Source organism: Lontra canadensis, unplaced genomic scaffold (assembly GCF_010015895.1).
Source record: "Lontra canadensis isolate GAN:19392208 unplaced genomic scaffold, GSC_riverotter_1.0 scaffold11, whole genome shotgun sequence".
NCBI lineage: Eukaryota > Metazoa > Chordata > Mammalia > Carnivora > Mustelidae > Lontra > Lontra canadensis.
Window position 1 is genome coordinate 13,262,546 of NW_022631005.1, and position 17,527 is coordinate 13,280,072.

Below are 17,527 nucleotides of genomic sequence, written 5' to 3' on the forward strand. Positions count from 1 at the left end.
GGGGAGTGTGACAACTGGAACTCAAATCCAAACAAAGAATGACATTCTCGTTCAACTTTAGGACAAGTAGGAGCTGAACAACAGAAGTGCATGAAGTCAGAGTCTATCATAAATGCTGGTCTCCAGGGTGATATAGACCTGAGAGGATAGGATGTTACAAGAAGGATGTTAAGAAAGAGCTATTGCAGAAAAGAAGTCTCAGCATATCTAGAGAGAAAGACAGGGCTTCCCTTAATTCCAGATGCTAGAGTATCAGGCACCTAAGTAGCAATAAGGTGTTCCAGGTTCCCAGTACCCCTGGTCATTAGAGAAGAGACAGACTGCCAAACTTGTCTATCTAAGCTCTGCTGCTCCGACTACAACGCCCGAGTGTTTTATTAAGATGTGATTGCTATTTTGCCTCAAGCAAGTTGACCTATGAAGTTCCTGACAGTTCTTTACATTTTTCTTGGAACAATATTTCTGGATTTGGGATAGGGGGGCTATATATAACCAGATGATGTTTATTAAGAAAAGCTGGACAAGAGGTAGGGACTGACATGGAGCTCTGGACACTGACCAACATCTTCCTCACAAGGAGAAAAGAAATGAGAAAAACGGTACTTTCATTTTTGTCTGTCTTATTATTTTAATGCCTGCTCTCAGTTTCTGATATACATCTGGACCTCTATTTTCTGATCCATGTGGTCATTCAATTTTTATAAACCTAGTGGTTACTGGATATTCTGTTTTACCCCTTTACCTCCCCCAAAGAGTTCCTGTGTTCATTTGACCAAATCCTGAAGCTAAAAGTTGTCCAAAATGATGTTAATCTTCTATTGACATTTTAAACTGTCATATCATGATATTAATTGGTGAGTCACATTTAAATTAAATAATTGAAATACATCATACAACTACCTCCTTTCTCATTTGTCCATTAGGGATGCAGGTAACCATAGCTAAGTGATTAATCATATTAGATATAGAATGTTGGTTGTACCTGGGAAAATAGAGTCAAAATTAGGTATGGCACCTAATTAAACTGTGTATCAATTACCATGGTATGAGTGTCAAGATGTCACAATGAAATAGTATAGGAGAGAAAGTCAGGAAACCTGAGTTCCAGTCTCGTTCTTTGTTAAGCCATAAAGTATTGATCTCTTGTTTTTGTTTTTGTCAAATTAGACAAATAGACTAGCACATCAGAGATTCCTTCAGGTATTAATATTCTGTGATTCTACATTGTAATAGTGTGGTTTATCTAATCTTGATATAAAATATTGTCATTCCCAGTTTTCTGGGGAGGGGAGATGAGATAAAGGAACTATGCCCCAGCTGGAAATTAATATTCAAAAAACAGAAATATCCTAAGGCCAACTTCAATAGTTCCCTACCATCCCACCCCTGGATTAATAACAGCTTTCTTTCCTTGCATTGAGTCTGCCGAACCACCAATTCTATGGGAAGGGTAATTAGAAGGAGATATGTTTGCAAGAGGGTTCTGGGAAACATCCAGGATATATTTATTCCAAAGGGAAAAAGAAACTAATGCAAATTAACAAGACTGTTGACTTTGAAAATAGCATATTATTAATTCAGAGAATATTTACTTAGCTTATAATAACTTAATAGTTTCAGAAAAGGGAAGGATGGTGCTTGCTAAAATATGTCATTATTTCTGAAGGTATGTTTTCAGAAATGCTCACAAGAAGAACGAGTTGAAACGAGTCTACCTATTTGTTTGAGCCCAGAAGACTATTTGGATAAATCCTGAAATCAACAGGTTCTTACATGTCACCTGAAAAATATTTGTTGTTTGGGTAGATTTGAAATAGCTTTCAAAAGACCACAGTGTAAGCATTTTTATTATTTTCTTCCTAGTTAAAGTCAATTGTAAAAACTCTTGTACTCCTTTCTCCTGCCTTTGGTTTTAGAGCATACTTCAAACAGTTCTTGGCTCAATAAAAACAAACAAACAAACAACAGCAACAACAACCACAACAACAACAAACCATGAAATTTTTGGCTTATTCTCAAATATATGAGCCTCAGGTTGGAAAAAAAACCTCCCTTGTTTAGAAAAGTAGATGCTATTGTTTCTAAATGATCTCTTTTTACTGAAAGAACAGAATGTAAAGAATGACTTTTTCTACTAGTAAGTTATGGAAATAAGACCTGAATTCATCATTTTTCAAATATGATTTTCAAAGAATGACATATAACATTTTAAGGGCAGCAAAAACTTTAACCTTTAGAACAAATAAAACAACATGAGCAATAAGTACGTAATTTCAGAAGGGAACACATTGCTTTCTGGCAGCCCTGCTAACAATTGGCTACTGTAGATTGTGCAATTCTTCCAGTAATAAGATTTCTCTTATGCTGGGTCTATTACAGTTAAAGGCTATAATCCGGGAATGCAAGATATCTTCTGGTAATTTTTCACTATTGCCCATCTTTTGGGGGAACCAGATTAAAAAAGAAGATTTTAAAATATTTATGTTGATATTTTACAAGTAATTGAGCAGCCTATAAAATTGATTAACATACTTGGAATGATTCAAGTAGAAATGGTCAATTTTTAGAAAAGGCAAGCAGGGAAGGCAATTTCTTAAGTTATTAACCGGAAAGGAGAACCTAGAATGTGTCAGAGGAGGGAGAGTGTAGAATCCATAGATTAACATAGTTTTAGAGATTCCAAACAGACTCCTCAGATAATGTAGGTAGAATCCACATTTGGTGAATTTTCTCTCACAATTTGTGTACACAGGAGCAGGGATACCATTTGTTGACTTTTTATATTACAGTGGAAAAAAAAAAAAACCTGATTTGATCTACAGTGGAAACAAATCCAAGGTATTGTTATGTTTTTATAGATTATAAATTAATAAGTAAAATATTACATAGCAGTAATAATAAGCAAAAGACTATTCAGAATTCTTTATATATTAACATATTCAACACAGTACATCAGTAAGATAGGTACTAGCATATTTTGCAATGTAAAGACTAATCCCACAAGTGGGATCACTTGCCTGAGTTCACACAGCTTAAAGGGTACCTTTGGATTCGAGCTCAGGCAGTTTGGCTTCAGAGTCCCAGCCCTTCACACAGCCACTCTTGAGTCATAGTACCTAAAAGGTGTGTTAAGCATCAAGTAGTCCAGCCCCTCTACCTGAAGCTCAGATGAAAGTGTGTTTGTATACCACAGTAAGTTAGCCACAAAGGCAGAAACAAAACCCTGATTTCATTAGCCCCACTGAAGAACTCTCAATTCCATTTGTTTTCTTGGAAAAGTCAAGTACTTAATAATGTCTTTAAACATTTATAATTAGATCATTCTGTCTCTTCTTTGGTCTAAACATGGTTAGTCAGTTGAAGAAAAACTAACTAGGATTGTCATTGCCCACTTAGCGGGAGATGAGGTATATGCCATTAGCCAAATGATCCAGAAGCAGCTGGAGGCTCAGACAAGGAGAGAGTTTACAATACATTTCAAACAAAGCTCTCTTGTCCTCAAAATTCGTTTTTCCTCCAGGCTACATTTCCTATAAGCGGCATAGCTTCCAGTATTTGTTTTGGATTAAAGAACACAACTTTGTTTCATCCTTTCTCACTCTGTTTCTGTGTTTCTTTGGGAAAATGGAGAAGGATGAGATTATGGAGCCCTAGAATAGCTTCTTCCTCTTATCCTTAGTGTGACGCATTAACCTTTTTTTCTTCCTTGATAACATATCTATCAGGTGGTAGCAAGGAAAAAGAATGAAAACTTCTGTGTTTCCATGAAGGCCTGGAAACAACAGAAAGCTGAAACTATTGGCTAGAATCAAAGTGCTTTTACAGCATTCTTGACATTTCTGGATTCTTCACTGCGGTAGGAGAGAAAGCTGATGTTCATGTGCACAGTTCACTGCCATAGTCACAAGAATTTTATAAAAAAATTAAAGTTTCATGAATAATTTGCAATCACCACAACTATTAGAAGTTGTTCCTTATAGACTGTATGATAGATGGGCTAAGATTTGGTGTTATGTGCACCCCACTTCTATAGATATATGCAAACTCACCCTTTTTCTCCCACTCAAATGAACATACTGAAACACAAATGACTGACAGTTATGTTACTATAGGGATCACCTTGCATGTGATTTGCTTTTTTTTTTTTAAAGTAATAATTAGCATATTTTAGTGGTTTTCTTAACATTCCATTTTAATGCATCTCACAACGCACTGGATAACCAACTTGTGTCTCAAAACTACAATTTCATTAAACAATCAAATAATTTATAGAGCGGGGTCAAGCATATACTCGTTCATTTATTCAACCATGTTTGGAGCTCCTGTTATGTGTTAGGCTCTGTGCTGCAGACTGTGAGATACTGAGATGAGTAAGCAAAGTCTTGGATCTCAAATCTTACATTTTCGCAAGAGTGACAGAGAAATCTGCAGAGTAACAATGGTGGAGATAGGAAGGTTTATAGGATTGCTCAGGACATTTGCCTTATCTAGGGTCTGGGGAGGATCTGCAAAGCTTTTTTGACTTTTTGAAGGAGACAATCGCTGAGAGCCTTAAAGGATAGGTAGTAAGTGATCAGGTGTAGTGAACCATGTAGATTTGCCTTTAGGACTTAGGCACTCTTTCCCTTAGATGTTAAAAGCCTTAGAAGGAATTGTCTGCCTTGGTCAAGGTCAGGCCCCCTTGTGGAGACATTGGTATCCAAAGACTTGTTAATGGGGAAGGGGGGTAATTAAAAGCTCAGATCTTTAGCCTCAAGACAGGAAAATTTTGAGGGTCCATTCTAGCTGCTGAGCTCCCCCTGGGATCATCTGAGCCTTTTGTTGCGCATCTGTGTTCCTCTCTGCTCATCTCCACTGTTTCAACCTTCCTGCAGGGACACTTCCCTGTAAATGTCTTTTCTCACAACTCTCTATCTCATAATCTGTTTTCAGGCCACATTACTGAAGATAAAGAATGTAAAAGCAAGCAGAATAAAGAGCTTTCTGGCAAAAAAAAGAACAGATTAACTGAGAGAAGAGTAATCTTGTTAAGTTAACAGTTGTTAAGTGGAGACTGGGATGTCAGATGGTGAGCCACTGTTCAACAACAGACTACAAGGGAATTGAAATAGAAAAAATAATTATTCTTAAGTGCAGGAGGAAGTACACAGCCACTACAGGGACGACAAGGCAGGGTGCAGGCAGAGAGAGCAGCAAGCCTTGGGGCACATGCATTTATTAGAGTCCATGGATGAGGTGTTTTGGGTTCCTATGCTAAAACAGATTGATCAATTTAAACCAAAACAAGTGGGGTTTTGGTAAGTTCCACAGGGATCTTAACCAAGGGGTGCACAAGGGAAAGATCCTAGGAGGTAGAGGAAGATGTTTATCACAAGGGAAGCCCTATTAAGAACATACATTTAATTGTGACTCTGTAGGCTGTTTAGGGCACTTGTGTGAGGGGTTTTGAGCTTCAGTACCCCCTTCTCCACTGGCCACTTGACCAAACAAATGGATATCAGGTGACAATATCATAGAGTAGTTTAGCTAAACTCTGAACAGAGAGACAAGAAACAGTGTGGTATGTGTAAGCATCTCAAAGATCTCCCATGTTCTAGAACTTAAACAGAAGATGAAGTCTATGGTGAGATGAACATACTTCAGAGCTTCAGGAGGCTTATAGTCAAACTTGAGGGACTTAAAACATCATCTGACAGCTGGTGAGCTACTGAAGATTTTACAGCAGGGGAGTAAGCTGGTAGTGGTTTCTGTTTTTAATGGAGCATGCTGTTGAATGTGTGAGAAGGCACCTCAGGGGCAAAATGTCAGAGGTAAGGAAATCCATTAGAAGCTGTTGTAGTAGTCTCAGAAAAAAATAATGAGAATCTCAACTAGCTAGTGGTAGAGATTAATGACTCTAGGCAGAAAGAAGTATCCAGATGACCTTCAGATTTCTAACAAAACTGAATGGATGGTGGTATCATTTACTGAATGAGACCATACTGGAAAAGTTGACGTAGTGGAATGGAAATTGTGAGTTCCTTGTCAAGCTGAAGTTTTGAGGTACTTATGAATATATCCAGGTTGCCATGTCCTTTGATAGATACTGAGACAGAAGTTCTCAGTGAGGTCTCTAGTGGAGATAAAAATGGGAATATCCCTACTATGTGGCTGATAGTTGAGGTAAAAGTGGGAAGGTGATGCCTGGAGAAATGTACAGAGATAAAAGAATTGGTATCCAAGAAAAAAAAAAAAAGAAAGAAAAGGAGAAAACCTTGGTAAGACCAATATTTAATGGGTAATTGAAGAAAGAGGAATCTGTTCCACAGACACCTTTACCTTCAGGTGGAAAAAAAAAAAAATCCAAAGCCTTCTCTGGTAGGGCTTATTGTTGTGGAATATCAACTCTAAGCAAAGATACTTTTCTATCAGCGATTTTTCCAAAAACTGTGTTGTACATCACATTGAGAATTCTAAAATGACTTCTTCCCCTTAGTTGTCTGCCCCATCACTCATTCATTACAGATTGCATCTCCTCACCCCTTTGCATTTCTGCACTTGTGGGTACACGGAATGGAATTATTTCCACACTCCATGTAAGGATACTATGTGTTGTATACAAAACAAAACAAAACAAAAACAAAAAACAAAAACAAGAACACCATTAACAGATTTTCTGAGAGAATGTTGTACAGGAGCTTTGAGGTACCACTTCTAAATAAATGCTGGGTGCGATTTGAATATTTTATGGAATGCTGCCAGTCCTCATTTCAGAGCTTTTATTTAGATTGATAGATTGTGACTAAAGAGGCCTCCATCAAAGTAGATTCATAAGCAAACTGTCTCTATGGCAAGTTTTACCATGTTGTTACTCTACGAAGCCTCTTTTTAGTTCTTGCCATCATAATGCTTTTGAGATTATGATTTAAGTAGCTAATATCACACAACACAAATCGTGTTAGATATTTGACATATCTGAGAGGAAGTGAATACTTAAAATACTAATTTTGACACAACTGTGGTCACTGGGAGATAATGTTCTTGAGCTTCTAGGTGCCTGGAGTTCTCCTGAAATCCTCCTAACTATCTTGTTTTTGCCACCTGTTTCTATATCAAATTTGAGGTTCTTGCAAAAGACATGAGATGTTCCTGGTAGGAATGAAGTGATGTAAATATTTACAAAAATACCATGTAAAGTTCATTTCTTATTTTCTCTACCATCAGTTATGCTGTCATCAAACATGCCCACTTTATTAGAAGAAAAACTCAGAGGAATAAAAATGGAGATAGCTCTCCTAGCCCAGAAAATCCAGAAATACAGTTAGGTCAAGGTTTCACAAACAGTGTTGCCTAGTTAAATGTCATTCTATCTTTGGTCTTGCTCTTAAATATAAAGGTTCCTCTGAAACCCTGGAGGAATGAAAACACTGTCCAGTTTCATTTTCATAATTTTCAAGTTTTCTATTTCCAACTCATACACAACTTTTGGATGATGTCTGTAGCCATTGAGTGGATCCTTCTATCTATGAATTTACATGAGTAAATGTGATATTGTAGCTGAGAACTAGGCACTTAGCTTCTGTATATCTCAGTTTCCTTGATTGCAAAAGTGAAAAATAACATTTGATGTGATAATTCATGTGAAACCACTTTGGAAGGATATAAAGCAGGCCAGAAATGTCAGTGCTTCTGTTCTGTGTTCATTACATTGTTGCTGGTGTCTCCAAGTTATCTACGGCATGGTGCTCCTTGGGCCTGCCTTAATAAAGCCAAAGAGAAGGAGTGATTAGGAAAGATGGTTCCATTTCTTAGCAGACTTAAGAAGCTGGGAATGCATTATTGTAGTTTTTGATGGACCTGGATGTTAAATTTGAGGTTCATTCCCCCACTTTTGCTTCTTACTCAGTTGTGATAATTTATTGATAATAATGGTCTCAACACTAATGCCACTTCATGTAGGAAAATCTCCTTGGACATAGTGCAAAGACAGGAAAATGGAAGTTCTTTTATATTTTTAGAAAATAAATGTCATTTGAATTGAAGGTGGCATTGTGGATATCTGAAGAGAAATCCTCAGATGAAAGCATTCATTCAAAAAGACAGGGTCCCATTTCTGTTCAAAGCACTTCAGGTGATCTTACCTGTCAAAATGATAAAGTTATTTATTGCCTTTAAGGACACAAATTTGAGTCAGCCCAAATTGTTCCTTTAAGTACTCATATTACCGTTTTAGTTTTGTCAGTAATATTAAATTGACCCAGAGGCCTTGTTTTCACAGGGGAGTACTTATTTGAGCTTTTAAAAGGCGCATTTTTATTCTTGATAGAAGAACATACTATAGGGAGTTAACACTTTTTATTTCCAAAGTGCTATACACACATTATCCTACCACTCATACTATCTCTGCAAACTGGCTTGATATTCTTGTCAGCACCATCAAATTTATATAGCCAAAAGACCTCAAGGGGTAAATTCAGTGAATTTTTTTAAAGGCAAGAAAATATAGTTTCAGAGTGCCTTCTCTGTCTTCCATTCAGCCCAATGCCCCATGGTGGATTTTGCCGTTCTGCATGCAGAAACACCTGCCCACTTGCTCAGAGACACTTCAGGGCTTCCCTTCTTTAGGCAAGTTTGTGATCTGATTTCAAACCAATGTACTGCTATCACTGGTTGAGGGAAGGCTATTTATTCAATGGTTGGCACTCCATTTATTCTGAAATCGTTTGAAATTTTGCATTTTTATATGTCAGTTGAGAAATTACACATAATTAATATATTTGAGAAGCATTTAGACAGGACTTCAGACATATAAGATATAAGAAAAGCCAATTTGTGAAACAGAAATTGTCACCAATCTCAATAGAGATTATAAATACTTAAAATATGTCTTACGAAGAAAAGAGAGGTGGAAAGGATGTGTGATGGTCAGTCTTCTAATAAGCGCCACGAAAAGACACTGTGTTTTGGGGTTTATAGGTTTATTAGGGAACGTAGCAAAGGATGAAAAACTGAGTACCTACACTATTCTGGGCATCTTACAAAGTGCTTAGTGTAAGCTGATGATACCATTTGTTCTTCACAACTCCTTGATATTTGGATTATTTTAAAAATGGGGTAACTGAAACTCAAAGAGGTTAGATGACAGTAAGGCTAGGCTTTGCCACTGGACATCCTTTGATTTGAATCTGTTAAAAAAGAGATAACAGGCCCCAAATAGAGTCATTCAGGCTAAGCGATGCCACCAAACCAGTACTTAATACCTAACTTAAATACAGTTTCAATCTCTCCCATGAGTCGAATCTTAGCCCAGTCAGTCTGGAATTATCTCCTCAGCACTAATGAGGTATCCTGTTTGACAGACTCCTGCTGTTGCCCAAAAGAAGACAACTTTACCTGCAACTATCCCCTTTTTGCTAGTAACTTCTTGTCCTGCCCTCTTCAGCTTATGAAAGTCTTTCATTGTTGTACAGTTCTTCAGAGGTACTTTCTATTTCCCAGATGGGATGCTGACTGATTCATGAACTGCTGAATAAAGAATCTTTAAAATTTACTCAGTTGATTTTTGTTTTTTAAAAACCCTAACTCTGGGGCGCCTGGGTGGCCCAGTGGTTAAGCCTCTGGCTTTTAGCTCAGGTCATGATCCCAGGGTCCTGGGATCAAGCCCCACATCGGGCTCTCTGCTTATCAGGGAGCCTGCTTCCCCCAATCTCTCTCTGCCTACCCCTCTGCCTACTTGTGATCTCTGTCAAATAAATAAATAAAAATCTAAAATAAATGAATAAATAAAAAATAAATAAATAAATAAACAAAACAAAACAAAAACCCTAGTTCTATGCTCCTAACCTATAGACAACTCCACCTCTAGAGTCAGGAGGCAGAAGGGGAAAGAAATAGAAAGAGGCTGGGGCAACTGGGTGGCTCAGTGGGTTAAGCCTCTTCCTTTAGCTCAGGTCATGATCTCAGGGTCCTGGGATCGAGCCCTGCATCTGGCTGCTGCTCAGCTGGGAGCTTGCTTCCCCCTCTATCTCTGCCTCTCTGCCTACTTGTGATCTCTCTCTCTCTCTCTCTCTCTCTCAAATAAATAAATAAAATCTTAAAAAAAATAAAAAAGAAAAAGAAATAGAGGCTAATTCCTCTCCAAGGAGTGCCAGTAAAAGATGAATATTCTAAATTTATCTAATTCAAGCCTGTTGTATTGTTCCCAATACAAACAAAACTTTAAGCACTGGAGAAAGGGTTAGAATTAAACCAGATTAAAAATCTGTTCCACAGTCAATAATTGGGAAGGTTTAATTTGTGAATGTGATTGGGTATGACTGGGCATGATTGGTAATCTTTAGATTCAATCACATTTATCTGCAGCTTGTATGTTCTCCTCTTGTAGAGAAATCACATGGTTCCCGGGCATGCAAGTCAGGAAGGAGTGAGGACAGGAATTTTGTGTTTGTGTCCAGAAGGTTTCATTTACAGCTCTGTTGATCAGCAGTTTAGATGGGATCCCACTGGCTCCTGGCACTTGAAACAACAAAGACTTCTGGAAATCTTTTCTAGGAATCCTTCTAGATTCCACCCCACAGAGCAATATTTTTAGATGTTTCTCTTTTTTTTAGATGTTTCTCTCTTGGTACCTAAGCCTGCCACAGACTTCGGCTTTGGCCTATGCTGCCCTTACTGCTTTCAGTTATCAATTGCTAGATGATGTTTTTCTTCATCATTTCTCTTTCCACTGTGCTTAGCCTTGCCTCCATTCATGCACTCCCTGGGTGACCCTGTATCACTCCACCTCACTGCCTTCAGTTTGGATCCACTACTTCCCTTTTCCAGTCTAAAGGCCTCTGGAGCACTTTGGGGTTTGGTTTTTGGGTGTTTGTCTTGTTTTTTTTTTTTTTTTTTTTGGCTTTGTGTTTTTTTATTTTTTGCTTTTTTTAATGAACAGCTCCTTGCTGCCCCCTTCTGGCTGAAATTGCAATTGACCCTTCAGTTTGCAGACCAAGAGCTGAGAGTCAAACCTGGACATTAGATCATCCTGTGTCAATCCTATATCCTTGATACTGGGAGGGAAGGAAAGATAATTCTTCTTTTTTCTCTCTTCTCTCTCCTATAGCTCTCTCCACATGCTTTTTTACTACTTTTTTCTACTATTCTTTGACTAATAAGTATTTTTCCCACTGAGCTGGGAGCCTGATGTGGGGCTCAATCCCAGGACCCTGAGATCATGACCTGAGCTAAAGGCAGATGCTTAACTGAATGAGCCACCCAGGCGCCCTCTTTAATTTTAAACGTGGTCTCTGTCTTCCTTATTCATGCAGAGTACATGCTCAATATTGAAAACTTGGAAAACACTGAAAGGTATCTAAAGAGCAAACATCACTCATAATTTAACCATGACAGATAGTTACTATTAACATTATGGTGTTATTAGTATGTGTTACTTATATGATTCTATAAGCATGGTTCCATAGCTTGCTCTTCCTCTTAGCAATATGTCATTAGCTATTTTGGCCCTTTTAAATATTGACAACTTCCTTTTGGAGGCTATCATACTCACAATCATGTTGGGGTCTCAAATCATTATAAGATTATAAGCATCTGCAAAGCAGATTTTGGATACAAGAACAGAAGTTCCTTCTGTATTCCCTCCGCACTGTAGAATGCTAGGCTATTTATGCTGTGATACTCAATAAATGAGGTTGACTATCTGTTTTGAGTTCATGATGTGTTTTCCAAAATGGCAATAAAAATGGTAATGAAATGTTAAGTTATTCTCAGCTACTAAATTCTAGTAGCAGGGATATCATAAATTGTCTTTTTGACAATCAAAACTATTTGACCATAAATTTCAACTAAGTCACAATAACCTCTGAATTTCCCTCCAGTCCCTTTTATCCCATCTGTTTCCATCATGACTGAATTATTTTACAACTAATTAGAATGTAAGAGAAAATACAATATATGTTGAGGTGGTTTTGAGAAGTAATTACATTTATTAAAAAATTATTCTATTGTAAAAGGTGTTTGGGGGAACATTTTATTCCAAATGCCCTTTTTTGTCAATAATTCATCTGTCCATCTTGCCTCCTTTCTGGCCATGGTGAAGTCAATTCATGTATATACTTTTTTGTGAGCCTTCTAGCTCCTTGAATGAATAGGTTCGAAATCAAAACTGCATGCCAAAGGAGAACTCAAAATCATCAGCCCTGATGTTATATTATTTCTTGCTAATTCTTGTAGCTTATAGAAGCTGATGAAGTTGAATAAATCCCAAGCCTGAAGGAGAATCTGTGGACAGGTCTGTTTTTAGCTACTGCAGTGGGTCAGCCCTGATGTGGGAGAGGTCTCCCCACTCCTCTTCTGTCTTAATAGTAAGAAACAAAATGTCACAAAATCAAGACTGATTTGAAGAAATGAACTTGTTTACATTTAAAGAAGACAATAAAAAGAGCAGAGAATATGACCATACTTTTTTTTTCCCAACTAATAAACTGTGTTTTAGAGAAGTTTTAGATTCACAGCAAAAATGAGAAAGAAGTACAAAGAGTTCCTATATACTCTTGCCCTCACACCCCCATAGTCTCTTATACTATCAACACCCCAAACCAGAGAAGTATGTTTGTTGCACTGGATGAACCTTCATTGACACATCATTACTGCCCCAAGTCAGTAGTTTACATCACAGTTCACTCCAGGTGTTGCATTTTGTAGGGATTTAGGCAGGTTTATCTATACTCACCATTATCATATTGTACAGAACAGTTTCACTGTGCTAAAAATCTTCTGTGCTCCACATAGTCATCCCTCCCTCCCTCCCCCGCTCAACCCTCATCAAGCTCTAATCCTCTTATTTTCTCTATAGTTTTTCCTCTTCCAGAATGTTGGAATCATCATACAGCATGTAGCCTTCTCAGGTTGGCTTCTTTCACTTAAGTAATATGCATCTGAGTTTCCTCTATGTCTTTTCATGACTTGATAGCTCATATCTTTTTAGAATTGAATAATATTCCATTGTCTGGATGTACCACCGTTTATCCATCTAACTACTGAAGGACACCTTGGTTGTTTTCAAGTTTGGGCAATTAAAAACAAAGTTGCTATACATATTTGTATGCAAGTTTATATTTGGTCATAAGTTTTCAGCTCCTTTGAGTAAATCAAAGAGTGGCATTGCTAGATTGCACTGTTAGATAGAGTATGCTTAATTTCATCTTTCCAAAGGGGCCATACCATTTTGCATTCACACCAGCAATGAATGAGAGTTCCTGTTGTTCTACATTCTTTTCAGTAGTTGGTGTTGTCAGTGTTTTGGATTTTGGCCATTCTGCTAGATATGTAGTAATATTTCATCATTAATTTGCAATTATGTATGATACTGAACTTCTTTTCATGTGCTTACTTTGTTGATATATATCTTTGATGAAGTGTCTGTTGAGATCTTTGCCCATTTTTTAAACTGGGTTGTTTGTTTTCTTATTGTTGATTTGTTTTTTATTATTATAATTATGTTCAATTACCCAACATATAGTTGTTGTTGACTTCTAGAGTTCTTTATATATTTTGGATAACAGTTGTATATGAGATGTATCCTTTGCAAAAATTTTCTCCCAGCCTGTGGCTTGTCTTCTCATTTTCTTGAAGAACATGCTTTTTAAAAACAGCTTCTTTTTACTTTGTTCTATGGATAACCAACACACAGAGTTCTTCTTAACATACTTAGAAAATAATTGTTTAACCAGAGTAATTGAATAAATTATATTTGCCTGACTGTTCTTGATTCTAATTCAAGAAACTTAAAATGCATGATCTATTATCTATGGATGCTCAATATCTAGCTCTCCTTACTCTAAATGTCAAGTGGATGTGACCTTGCAAGAAAGAATATAGCAAAGAGAGTTCTTAACATTATGTTTAATGTCCCTGAAGGCATTGCTTTTCTGGCATATTATTTCTTGTTCAGGAATATTTCTGTCCAAGGAGATTCAGGACTCTTTCTTTCTTTCTTTTTTTCTTTCTTTCTTTCTTTCTTTCTTTATTTCTTTATTTCTTTTCCTCTCTCTCTTTTCTTTTCTTTTTGTGCCCTAGAGAGGACTACCATGACCAAGCCCAAGAAAATGAGATTAATGATAAAAAATGATAATATGTTAATATATTTCAGTTCTCTACCCAACATTCTCAAATATCTTACAAACACTGGTGAAAAAAAGATATTATGTGATATTTTCCTTAGGGCAAACAATTAAAAAGAAATGTTTGCTCTCTGTTTGTGTTCTGGTACCATACAGTATATTCTCAAAGAAGAAATAGCTTAATAAATTCCTTTAAAAGTGCTGTTTTTGCTAATTCCTTTCCTTTTTCTCTTTTCTACCATTTCTTAAAAATTTTCTGAATGTAACTGAAATTATCTGCAGTTTTAATTCCACGTAATTCTTTGTTTATTCTCTACTTGGTCATGAAAGGGAATGATGAGAATGATAAAGTTATAAATTTATAAAAGCTTTATGCAAAATTTAATTATAGCTATGGGGTACATTGTGCTGTTAGGTAATCTCCCATTTATGCTTATATAGTCATACTTACAATTTCAGAAGTGTTCAGACAACAATTTTAGACGAAATCAATCAAGTACTTAAGCAGAGTTAGATTATTCCAGTAAATACACACCCATACACCACACACAAAAAAAATATTAGTTTTGATTCTCCATGTTCTATCACTATACACATAAACATAGTTTCTCTTTCTCTCAACCCTTTCCCTCTTCTCTTGATACCCCTAACATTTGAAACATTAATGTAACACTAAGAACCTCATGACAAAAGATTCAAGAGAAACATTACCTTTCTCAGTAAAGGCAACACTCAAGAGAGCTGTCTCTATTTCCATTTCATCTTTTATATGATAAACACAACAATCTTCACTCTTTCAATAGGAAAAGACACTGTTGCAGTTAACAGCTAATAATGGAAATGGACTGTGTTTCTCCCAAGGAAAGTATCAGAAAGGTTCATAACTCTTCAGGATTATAATAATTTGAGAAGAGCTGCTCTACCCACTTTATTTAAGGGCATGTTAGAACTCGTCCTTTAAGCTCTTCAATCTGTCAATAGACAATTAGATGTGCTACAAAACACCTCTCCTCTACAACTAGTGTCTTCAGTGTGTTTAAATTGGGTGAAGTCACAGTTATTAGCCTGATAAGCAATGATGTCATTAACACTTTGGACTACATTTCTCCCTATTAAACATGGCTGCACAAGAGAATAATTTTTGGACAGCTGCGTCAGATATTGTTGTGTCTTAGAGATCTAGCTAACATGGAACTCTCCTCTCTATTGAACTTGATATCTGCACTGGAATAAATTCCCAGAAATCCTTAATAAAGTAATTTTTAAAAAATGCTTCTGCCATTTCTGTGAGCTCAGATTATAGCAAGTTACAGTAATTACTGTTAGTGATAGGCAATATACCTGGAGTCTATTAAGGAGACTTTTATGGGCCTCTTCTTTGCAATCTTTGCACCTAAAAGGTTATAAAGGGAAAAGGGTGCTAACAATGGCAAGCCTTAACACTGCTATCATCTTACTGTTCATGATGTTTATAAGCATATTTACAAATTCTGGTCCTTTCTCACACAGATTTTTCCCAGGTCATTGATAGAATTACCACCTTTAGGCAGTTTGCATGTTTAAATTAGGGTTCCTTTAAAATTTACTTGGAGGACAAACTACAACTCTTACAGTAGGTAGGACAATTACAAAGACTCATCATTTGCCATCTGTACTGTTTGCCAATAGGCCAGTGGAAAATCATTTTCTTGGAGTATCCATAGTCATTTATATCTGAGGCCCTTAGGGAACTGATTTCCCATAGGGCCCTTCTAAGGAAACAGCATCTGGCTCTGGTCTTTTGCTTCCTACTTGAATATAGCCAAGAAACAGGCTTGTCTCTCTCTCTCTTTCTTTCTTTCTTTCTTTCTTTTTTTTTTTTTTTAAGATTTTATTTATTTATCTGACAGACAGAGATCACAATGTAGGCAGAGAGGCAGTCAGAGAGAAAGAGAGCAGCAGGCTCCCCACTGAGCAGAGAGCCCAGTGTGGGGCTCAATCCCAGGACCCTGGGATTAGGACCTGAACTGAAGGCAGAGGCTTTAACCCATTGTTTAACCCATTGAGCCCCCAGGATTGTCTCACTTTGAGAGCTCCATGAATAAGAATCCTATTGAGGCTTTCTAACAGGCCTGAGGCTGGTTCTAGGAACAGATTGAATTTTTTTATCTCCTGATTATTTAGCCATTTTTCCACAGTCTCTATAGGTAGGTGGACATTTCCTCCTCCCTTGCTTCCCTCTTTCTTTCCTTTTCTTTTCCCTTCTTCCCTCCCTTTCTTCCTTCAGCTATCACACTTATTATATGTAGCTTTTTCCTGGGCAAGGAGCCTGGCATGACTTGTGGTTTATTTATAATATACTGCCTCCCTGTCTTCTGTTTGGAGGTAAGCATATCATCCAGAGATGATTAAACATTATGTAGGACCTTTAATATCAACATAGATTGTTAGAGTCTTAACAAAACAAAGTCAGGGATGACCACTACAAAAACAAGTTTACTATTAAATTTTATTTATTCAAGAAGAGGCACCGTTGTCTCTTCAGTCTTGGACTTCAGAATTAGTGGTGGGTGAGAGAGGGCATAATAACCACATGAAAAAGGGAAGAGTGGAGAGTGCTCCTTTCAAGTCACTGAGTACTCTGCTTACAGAGAAGCAAATGGAAAAGCCAAGTGAGAGGAAATCTCAGTCAGTTTTGAAATCTATAAACAAATAAGTTGAGTTATTTTCATTTCATAGATATCTTTAGCAGTGCCAGAATAATATTCTGCATAAGGTGGGGGGAGGGTTGCTTTTTAAAGCAACTGTCAAAGTTACCTACATCCCCTTAAAAATAAAACTTATTCATATATGAGGGAGAAGATAGTGTAGTGATTAAGACATACTCTTGGAAGCCAGGTTACCTGACTGCACATTTTGGCTCTGTATTGTCACCTTCTAACCTACCTATGGCTTAGTTTCCTTGTGTGTATAATGGGGATAAAAACACCATCTACCTTACAAGGTTCTTAAGGGGATTAAAAACCTATATTTATAAAGCAATCAGAATAGTGTCTGCCATATAGCAAGCACATTGGAAGTGTTTTCCAAATAAATAAAAGTTCAACCCCGTCCAATAAGATGGAAATTTTTAACATTAATAAGGAATGGAGGAGTGGGAGTGACAGTAGCTTACATAGCATTATGTCAATGCAAGAAGACATAGCTTATGATTTATTTTCCATGAACCAGGTTTAGATACACATTTGGTGGATCGCCTATAAATTTTATTGAGTGATTGAGCACTCTGCTCAGTATTTGGTCCAGATTGCTATTTTTCATATAGATTCTATTTTACTAAACGTTTTCATTAAATTTGAACAAAATTATGGTCACAGGGGTTCCCAGGATCTTTCACTATAGAGTATTGCTATAGGAAGCACTTAGATAAAGGCATTAAATTATACTTT